An 11,034-nucleotide genomic window follows, 5' to 3' on the forward strand; every position below is an offset into this window, starting at 1 on the left:
CGCTTGTGAGGATGTCCCTGTTCGCCACTCAGCACGACAGGCAGGGCATTCCCCCGAGCCGTACAATCCACCACCGCCTCCACCGCCACATCCGCCCTCCATTGAACAAATTATGCGCATGTTTGAAGAAAGAAGGAATAACGATCTAATTGAATTATTGAAAGTGTACAAGCTATGGTTGGGCAGAATGGAAATCAGAACGGTCATCACTCCAAACTGCCAAATTTTCAAAGAACCAAGCCTCCCAGTTTCAGTCAAGTTATTGATCCCTTGGAAGCCGATGATTGGTTAAGAACTATTGAGAAAAAGCTTGAGCTTGCTCGTACTAAAGAAGATGACAAGGTTCCGTTTGCTACGCATTACCTCGAAGGAGCTGCCGCTATATGGTGGGATAATGCTAAAGCCATGTGGCCTGCAGATGAAGAAATCACTTGGACTAAGTTCAAGGACCATTTCCGCAAATATCATATTCCTGCTTGTATTACGAAGGTCAAGTAGCATGGATTCCTCACGCTCACCCAAGGAAGCTTGTCTATTAGTGAGTATCCGCACAAGTTCAATCATTTGGCCCGCTATTCCCTCTATGATGTGGCCATAGAAGAAAGAAAGGTCAACATATTTCTTGGAGGACTAAACTAGCACCTCAGATGCACTCTCAGTATGTTTGATTTCCTGGATTTCCAAACTCTAGTAAACAAGGCCCTCATTGCTGAAAGGGAGCACACGTTTGTGCATGAAAACAAGCCTGCTAGTAATGATCACAAGCGTAAGTTTGAACCTAAGAAGGATGGTCAACCAATGCAGACGGCTCGTACTTGGCAGCAGACTCAGGTGGAGTACAAACCCAATTGGCAGCAGAATGTTAACAAGACCACTACTCAAGTCAAGAATGTTGTAACCAGCCCGGTGCGAGAAGAATGTCATCGCAACAATTCGTGTTTCAATTGTGGACAAACCGGACATTATGCAAGACAATGTCCCAAGAACGGCAAGACGAATGTTCCATTTAGGCCGCAAGTCAACCATATGGGGCCGTACCCTGTCCAGCGAACCATCCAAGGGCAAGTTCATCACCTCTCCACAGACGAAGCCCAAGAGGACCCCGAAGTCGTCATTGGTATGTTTCCTGTTAATAACATACCTGCAATAATTTTATTTGATTCTGGGGCTTCCCACCCTTTTATTTCGTGGAGTTTTGTTGCCCAATTTTTTTTCCTTGTTCGATTTTGAGAAAGAATATGCTGGTACAATCCCCGGGATCCTTGCTCAGGAGCAATTTGGTCTGCCGTAATTTGGAAATTGATATCAAAGGAGTCTATTTTCCAACTTCCTTGATAGTCATCGAGTCTGCCAAATTGGATATTATTTTGGGAATGAACTGGTTGACCCAATATCGAGTATGCATCAACTGTGCGACCAGAGAAGTCACCTTGACAAGTCAGGAAGGTCGAACTACAAAATTCTATGCCTGCAGAAGCATACCCAAGAAAGAAATGGTTTTCACTGCTGTAGCTGAAGAATTGGGATTAATTCCTGTGGTCAGTGAATTTCCAGATGTATTACCCGAGGAATTGCTAGGAATGCCGCCAGACCGAGAGCTTGAGTTTGCAATTGATCATGTGTCCAGGACCGCACCGCTATACAAGAAGTATTATCGAATGCCTTCATCTGAATTGGTGGAATTAAAGAAACAGCTTGATGAGATGCTCCAGAAAGGTTATATCCGTCCAAGCTCTTCACCATGGGGATCACCCGCAATATTTGTGGACAAGAAAGACGGTAGTCTCCGGATGTGTGTGGATTACCGTCAGCTGAATGATGTCACTATCAATAACAAATATCCAGTACCAAGGATTGATGATTTATTTGATCAACTCAGTGGGGCAAAAGTATTCTCCAAGATTGATTTGAGGACCGGATACCACCATCTCAAGATCAAGAAGGAAGATATTCCTAAGACCGTGTTGGTGGAAACGACACCTACGGGATCACGAGGAATCCCTTCTATGGTCGGCGGGCGCGGGGCTGTGGAAAGAGCGGGTTTGAGGGATCAACACGGGAGATTTATCTAGGTTCGGGCCGCAAGTGATGCATAATACCCTACTTCTGCTGGTCTTGTGTTTATCTGGTGTTCTTGGACTAGCTACAAAGCGTGCATGGTCCAAAAAGTCTGAATCCTCTCCTAGTACACCGCGGGCCTCCTTTTATAGTCAAAGGGGCTGCCACAGTGGCATATAGGAGGTGGAAAGTTGTACAGTGTACAAGCTTATCACCTGACATCACAGGACAAAACACATTAAATGCGCTAATTAGGTGTCCTCTCACTTTATCAGGGACGGCACCGAGGCCCATCCCGTCCGCCGCCGCCTCGCCTTGCTCTGACGCGCGTCCAGGCTGACTAGGCGCGCAGTGCCACGCTGGCTGGCTGGCTGCTGAGTTGGCGCGGTGGCAGAGTCTTCATGAAGATCTGCATGCGACCATGCAGGTGCTTGCTGAGTTGGCCTGGAAGCTTCCCGTTGCCACGCAGGTGCCTGCCTTGTTGGCGGGTTGACTGCTGTGTTGGAACGGCGGTGGAGTCTTGGCAGGTGGGGGCCTGGCTATGGCCCCGTAGATGTCCCCGGCAAGGGCCTTGCCGGGGTCTTGTAGGTGTCCCCGACAAGGGTCTTGCTGGGGGTCTCCGTCGTCTGGTTCTCATCTAGTATTGTATGTTCTTGGTCTTCACAAAGATCTGCATGCCACAATGGAGGCGCCTCCTGAGCCCTAGTTCCAATGCGTCGATGGTGTTAGAACTCTCAGGCTCAAGGGTGGCGGCCTTGTTGGTGTTGGGCAAGTTGCCCCGACAAGGCTCTTGCCGGGGCTATGTAAGCTGCCCCGGCAAGGCCCTTGCCGGGGAGAGCCCACCTTGTCCCTTCGCTTCTCGCGCCTCCGCCTCGTCATTGCTCTGGCAGTCTTGTGTCTTTGCTTCCTTTGCCCCACCAAGCATGGCTGAGGGCATGTGGCTACGATTTCCCGCGCACAAGTAAAGGGGTAAAAAAGGGACCCCTACTTTTGTACACCGACAGGAGCCTCCGGGACCGGGCCACATATAAGTGCGGAGCATTATTGGGCCAGACCCAGAACGGTGCGCGGGCGTGTGCGCGGTGGAGTTTTATCACAGTAACTCCCTCGCCAGTTGCGCATCCCCACGACCCGCATTGAATGCATGACGTGGGGGTCGTGTGTGGGGCGGTTGTAGCACGCCTGCATCACATCATGGTAAATGGTAAAGAGGCGGCCCACGCCTTCCCCATAAAAAGGGAAAACCACAAGGGCACTGCTCATTTATTACCCTCTGCACCCTCTCCAATCTCGGGACCGTCGCCCCCTTCTTCTTCCTCAAGCTCTTACCTTTGCTCCCCGCCGCCACGCCCCTCGTTGCTCTCGATCCCCCACTCCCCTCCAGCCACCATGGCGCCCAAGACAGGCAAGGGCAAGGGAGTGGCCAAGGGTGCCAGGGAGAAGGAGGCGCCAGAGAGCGAGTTGGCGGTGATGCGGACGCAGCTCGCCTACTTCCCCTCGACGATCGATGCGGTCCACCTCAGGGACTACTTCAAGCCCCTGTGGGGGAGGGAGATGATGGGGCACCCTGCCACGAACATCATCCCTGCTGATTTTGCTAAGGCCGGCCCAAATCGGTACCCCTTCTTCGTCGATTACTTTTCTTGCGGGCTCTGCCCCTTTCTCTGATTTCTTCAGCGACATCAAGCACACCTACGGATTTCACCTTCTTGACTTTACGCCGAATGCCGTGGCGTGCATGGTCTTCTTCGCCCATCTCTGCGAGGGCTTTGCCAGGGTGCTCCCCAGCACGACGCTCTTTCGCCACTACTTCTATCCCCGCATCCAACCAGGGGACTCCATTTCTGGGTGCATCACCTAGATCCCGAGGACCCAGGAGAAGGGCACGTACCCGAAGGGTGCCCAGAAGGAGAGGTGGGACGAGTGGCGGGGCAGGTGGCTCTGGATCAAGGAGGAGGATCCGCAGGAGTTCTGCTGAGTTTGTCAGAGCCCGTCGACCCGCCGCAGGGACTGGAGCGACCTCGATGCCAACGATAAGAAACTTATGGTCCCCACGACCAGGATCCGTCGCCTCACCATGGCCGGGCCCACCCTTGAGATGATTGGGGCCAATTTCATTCATCACCGAATCGCCCCGCTGCACAACAAGGGGAGGCCATCCCGGGACTTCAGGAATGCGGCCGACATCATGAGGCTCCGCCCTGGTCTGAAGCACAACTTCACGGTGATGGGGCACGCCCATTTCTGCCAGAGGCTCTTCCAGCTCAATGCGGACGATGACGGTAGGGCTGAGAAGACCGGCAGGGCCGTGAAGACCGGCAAGGCCGTCAAGGGGCCCCTGTTTGGGTTGCCGGCAGGAGTGGTCCCGCTGAGCAACAACTCTCGCCAGTCCGTTATCATCACCATGATGCCGGATTTCAACGCGCACGGCCTCGACCCGGCCCGGGCCTTGCCGCCAGTAGAGAAAGTGCAGGAGTTTTTCGACAACTTGTCAAAGGGCTATGTTCGCGACGAGCTGCTGCTCATCCGTGACACCACCAAGGAGGAGCTGGACTACATCGCCGCCATGGAGGTGGAGGCGGCGCTTGCCAAGGAGGCCGGTAGCGCTAGCACCGTGGAGGATGAGGCCGACGCGGCCACGGAGGAGAAAGAGCTCACCCAGTGGGCGGAGTCTACCAGGGAGGCCAGTGGCGCCGGTGCTGGGGCCCCCCTTATTGAATACGCAGGCAACAAGTCGCCCGAAGAGGAAGCCGAAGTGACGACCCTCTGTCCACGGGGAAGAAACGTGTCCTGCAGCGGGCCAGCTCCGGCGAGCCAGTCCGGCCCGGCAGGATCGCGCAACGGCAACTGGCCCAGGAGCAGCCCGTGTGCAAGACGAGGGTGATGGAGGCCACGGCAGCGAAGAAGGCGGTGAAGGCCGCGGTGGCGAAGAAGGTGGCGACTGCCTCCTCCTCGTCCAAGTGGTGCCGGACCCTATCCCCCACTCCTCCTCCTTCGGACAACACTTTGGAGGCTGAGTATGACCTCGGGTCCTTCAGCCCAAAGACGAAGAGGAGGCATGAGGCGGAGGACGTGTAAGCACCCTGCCTTACATCATTTTTGACCCTCAGCTGGTGTTATCTTTTTTAATGCGACCTTGTGCTTGCGGGGACATGGAGACGCTGTCCCAGAGGGTGGCGAAGAGGGCCAAGGTCTCGATGGGTGACAAGCCCCCGGCGGGTACTTCGCATACGCCGGTGTTGGTGGTGAGCAGCCCAGATAGCAGCCCCCGATGCAACCCCCAGCATGAGTTCACCACTCACTCCTTCACTGATGAGCATTGGGGGGGGGGGGTGAATTCTTGATGCTAACCTTGCCGGTTTGTAGGAGGAGAATGATAGCAGGAGGAGCCGCCGAGGGCCACTCCCAACACGCCTCCCCCTCGACTACGCCGCCCAGAGGGGCGTCCTTGGCAAGGGCATCCACCACCTAGCCAACGCATATGGAGGAGGAGGCGAGCTTGGGTGCCGGTGGCTCTTCCCCGGCAACGAACGCTGGCGGGGAGGGCGCCACTTCTTCCTAGCCCGGTGCGAGTAAGCTGTTTGCTTCCCGTCCCTATTCTTTCTTCTCCTTTTGAACCTTGATCTTGGCCCCATCTCATTCCCCTTCTTGGTATCCAGACCCTCCTCGGCGGACCGGGAGGATATTGATATTGTCATCGAGGAGGTCGCCAAGGACGCCGAGGCCGAGGCCGCCAAGACCGCCGCTGAAGAGGCGGACAAGGGGCCTGCCGGGGAGGGCGGCAAGGGGCCTGCGGCCGGCAAGGCTGCTGCCGAGGAGGCCGGCAAGGGGCCTGCCGGGGAGGGGGTGGTTGATGACCAACGTTCCTCCTCTGCTGCCTCTAGCTCGGGCAATTACTTGAAGGTGGGCGACAACCTGTTCGTCCACCTCCGAGGAATGGCGAGTACCAGGGCGCCAACCGAGGGGAAGGTGTTTGACGACGAGGCGCTTGCCTCCACCGGGCTTCAGGTTGTTGACGAACCGAGCGCTGGTGGTGGCGGTTCCCAAGAGGAGCAACTTGTTCGGGCCATGAGCGTCAACTTCCAGAAGCTCCAGACGCTCCACCGTGCCCGCCTGGACAAGGCAAAATCCAGGATGGCAGCGGCGGACAAGGCAGAGGCGGATCTTGAGGAACGCATCGCCGAGACGCAGGCCTTGTTCCGTGAGGCCCAGGAAGGACTTAACGCTGCCCAGGACGAGCTGGCCGAGCACAAACGGGAGCTCGTCCTAAAGCAAGCTGACGTCAAAAAAGCCCAGGAGGTGGCGAAGGAATAAGCCGCCAAGGACGACGCCGCTCGGCAACAACACCAGGCTCTGCTGAACTCCTAGGAGGAGGAGCTTGCCGCCCGTGAGGAGGCGCTCACCGCCACACTCCGCGGCAAGGATGCGGAGGTCGAGAAGCTCGTCACGCAACGGACCAGGAGCTAGAGCAGAGGCACAAAGAGGCACTCGATGCTTAGGCCCTAGTCCACGCCGGCAAGGTGAAGGAGCTGGAGGTGGAGCGAGATGGGCTGAAGAAACAAGTCTTGGAGATGACGGAGGAGAAGGATGATACGTCCATTTTGCATCATGCTTTTATATCGATATTTATTGCATTATGGGTTGTTATTACACATTATGACACAATAATTATGCCTTTTCTCTTATTTCACAAGGTTTACATGAAGAGGGAGAATGCTGGCAGCTGGAATTCTGGGCTGGAAAAGGAGAAAATATTAGAGACCTATTCTGCACAACTCCAAAAGTCCCAAAACTTCACGAAAGTAGGTTTTGGAATATATTAAAAATATTGGGCAAAGAAAGCACCAAGGGGGGCCACCCCCTCTCCACGAGGGTGGAGGGCGCGCCCCCTGCCTCGTGGGCCACCTCGTAGCCCTCTGGTGCCCATCTTTTGCTATATGAAGTCTTTCACCCTGGAAAAAAATTAGGAGGAAGCATTCGGGACGAAGCCCCGCCGTCTCAAGGCGGAACCTAGTGAAACCAATCTAGGGCTCCGGCGGAGCTGTTCTGTCGGGGAAACATCCCTCCGGGAGGGGGAAATCGTCACCATCGTCATCGCCATCGATCCTCTCATCGGGAGGGGATCAATCTCCATCAACATCTTCACCAGCACCATCTCATCTCAAACCCTAGTTCATCTCTTTTATCCAATCTTTGTCTCAAAACCTTAGATTGGTACCTGTGGGTTGCTAGTAGTGTTGATTACTCCTTGTAGTTGATGCTAGTTGGTTTATCTGTTGGAAGATCATATGTTCAGATCCTTTATGCATATTAATAACCCTCTGATTATGAACATGAATATGATTTGTGAGTAGTTATGTTTGTTCCTGAGGACATGGGAGAAGTCTTGCTATAAGTAGTCATGTGAATTTGGTATTCGTTGATATTTTGATGAGATGTATGTTGTCTTTCCTCTAGTGGTGTTATGTGAACGTCAACTACATGACACTTCACCATTATTTGGGCCTAGGGGAAGGAATTGTGAAGTAATAAGTAGATGATGGCTTGCTAGAGTGATAGAAGCTTAAACCCTAGTTTATGCGTTGCTTCGTAAGGGGCTGATTTGGATCCACATGTTTCATGCTATGGTTAGGTTTACCTTAATACTTCTTTTGTAGTTGCGGATGCTTGCAAGAGGGGTTAATCATAAGTGGGATGCTTGTCCAAGGAAGGGCAGTACCCAAGCACCGGTCCACCCACATATCAAATTATCAAAGTAATGAACGCGAATCATATGAGCATGATGAAAACTAGCTTGACAATAATTCCCATGTGTCCTCGGGAGCGCTTTCCTTTATATAAGAGTTTGTCCAGGCTTGTCCTTTGCTAAAAAAAGGATTGGGCCACCTTGCTGCACCTTGTTAATTTTGTTACTTGTTACCCGTTACAAATTACCTTATCACAGAACTATCTGTTACCGATAATTTCAGTGCTTGCAGAGAATACCTTACTGAAAACCGCTTGTCATTTCCTTCTGCTCCTTGTTGGCTTCGACACTCTTACTTATCGAAAGGACTATGGTAGATCCCCTATACTTGTGGGTCATCAAGACTATTTTCTGGCGCCATTGACGGGGAGTGAAGCGCCTTTGGTAAGGAAAAATTTATATAGTGTGCTGAAATTTACTGTCACTTGTTACTATGGAAAATAATCCTTTGAGGGGCTTGCTCGGGGTATCTTCACCCCGACCAGTAGAGCAAAGAGTTTCTCCTCAACCTACTGAACCTACTGAAAATGTTTACTTTGAAATTCCTTCGGGTATGATAAAGAAACCGCTAGCTAATCCTTTTACAGTAGATGGAACATTACATCGCGATTTGCACCTAATCTACGTGGATGAAGTTTGTGGATTATTTAAGCTTGCAGGTATGCCTAAGGATGTTATCAAGTAGGAGGTCTTCCCTTTATCTTTGAAGGGAAAGGCATTTACATGGTTTAGGCTATGTGATGATATTGGATCATGGAAATACAACCGACTGAAATTGGAATTTCATCAAAAGTTTTATCCTATGCATTTGGTTCATCGTGACCGTAATCATATATATATATATATATATTTTGGCCTCGCGAAGGAGAAAGTATCGCTCAAGCTTGGGGGAGGCTTAAGTCAATGTTGTATTCATGCCCCAATCATGAGCTCTCAAGAGAAATTATTATTCAAAAATTTTATGCTCGGCTTTCTCTCAATAATCGCTCCATGCTCGATATTTCTTGTACTGGTTCTTTTATGATGAAAACTGTTGAATTCAAATGGGATTTATTGGACAGAATTAAACGCAACTCTGAAGATTGGGAACTCGACGAAGGTAAGGAGTCAGGTATAACACCTAAGTTTGATTGTGTTAAATCTTTTATGCATACCGAAGTTTTCCGTGAATTTAGCACTAAATATGGACTTGACTCTGAGATAGTAGCTTCTTTATGTGAATCATTTGCTACTCATGTTGATCGTCCTAAGGAGAAGTGGTTTAAATATCATCCTCCCATTGAAGTAAAAGTAGTTGAACCTATTAAAGTTGAGGAAAAGACTATCACTTATAATGTTGATCCTATTGTTCCTACCGCTTATATTGAGAAACCACCTTTCCCTGTTAGAATAAAGGATCATGCTAAAGCTTCAACTGTGGTCAACAAAAGTAATATTAGAACACCCAAACCCTCTGAGCAAATTAAAGTTGAACCTAGTATTGCTATGGTTAAATATCTCTTGGTTGATAATATTGATGGGCATGTTATTTACCTCTGTGATGAAGCTGCTAGAATTGCTAAACCTGATACTAAAGATAAACATAGACCTGTTGTTGGCATTCCTGTTGTTTCGGTTAAAATAGGAGATCATTGTTATCTTGGCTTATGTGATATGGGTGCTAGTGTCAGTGCAATACCTTATACCTTATATAAAGAAATTATGCATGCTATTGCATCTGCTGAGATAGAAGATATTAATGTTACTATTAAGCTTGCCAATAGAGATACTGTCTCATCGGTTGGGATCGTTAGAGATGTTGAAGTCTTGGGAAAATTAAATATCCTACCGATTTTCTTGTTCTTGCTTCCCCACAAGATAACTTTTGTCCCATTATATTTGGTAGACCCTTGTTGAATAATGTTAATGCTAAGATAGATTGCAAAAAGGATATTGTTTCTGTTGGTTTAGGGGATATGTCTCATGATTTTAATTTTGCAAAATTTCGTAGACAACCCCATGATAAGAATTGCCTAGTAAAGATGAAATTATTGGTCTTGCTTCTATTGCTGTGCCTCCTAATGATCCTTTAGAAAAATATTTGCTAGACCATGAAAATGATATGTTTATGAATGAAAGAAGGGAAATAGATGAAGTATTCTTTAGACAGGGACCTATTTTGAAACACAACTTGCCTGTTGAAATTCTAGGGGATCCTCCTCCACCCAAGGGTGATCTCGTGTTTGAGCTTAAACCATTACCTGATACTCTTAAATATGCTTATCTTGATGAAAAGAAGATATATCCTATCATTATTAGTGCTAACCTTTCAGAGCAGGAAGAAGAAAAATTATTGAAAACTCTGAAGAAGCACCGTGTTGCTATTGGATATACTCTTGATGATCTTAAGGGCAATAGTCCCACTCTATGCCAACACAAAATAAAATTGGAGAAAGATGCTAAACCAGTTGTTGATCACCAACGAAGGTTAAATCCTAAGATGAAAGAAGTGGTAAGAAAAGAAATACTAAAGCTTCTGGAGGCAGGTATAATTTATCCTATTGCTGATAGTCAGTGGGTAAGTCCTGTCCATTGGGTCCCTAAGAAGGGAGGTATTACTGTTGTTCCTAATGATAAAGATGAATTGATCCCACAAAGAATTGTTACAGGTTATAGAATGGTAATTGATTTCCGCAAACTAAATAAAGCTACTAAAAAGGATCATTACCCTTTACCTTTTATTAATCAAATGCTAGAAAGATTATCCAAACATACACATTTTTGCTTTCTAGACGGTTATTCTGGTTTCTCTCAAATACCTGTGTCAAAAGAGGATCAAGAAAAGACCACTTTTACTTGCCCTTTCGGTATCTTTGCTTATAGACGTATGCCTTTTGGTTTATGCAATGCACCTGCTACCTTTCAAAGATGCATGACTGCTATATTCTCTGACTTTTGTGAAAAGATTGTTGAGGTTTTCATGGATGATTTTTCCATATATGGAACTTCTTTTGATGATTTCTTAAGCAACCTTGATCGAGTTTTGTAGAGATGTGAAGAAACTAATCTTGTCTTGAACTGGGAGAAGTGCCACTTTATGGTTAATGAAGGTATTGTCTTGGGGCATAAAATTTCTGAAAGAGGTATTGAAGTTGATAAAGCTAAAGTTGATGCTATTGAAAAGATGCCGTATCCTAAGGACATCAGAGGTATAAGAAGATTCCTTGGTCATGCCGGTTTTTATAGGAGGT

Source organism: Triticum aestivum, chromosome 6B (assembly GCF_018294505.1).
Source record: "Triticum aestivum cultivar Chinese Spring chromosome 6B, IWGSC CS RefSeq v2.1, whole genome shotgun sequence".
Lineage (NCBI taxonomy): Eukaryota > Viridiplantae > Streptophyta > Magnoliopsida > Poales > Poaceae > Triticum > Triticum aestivum.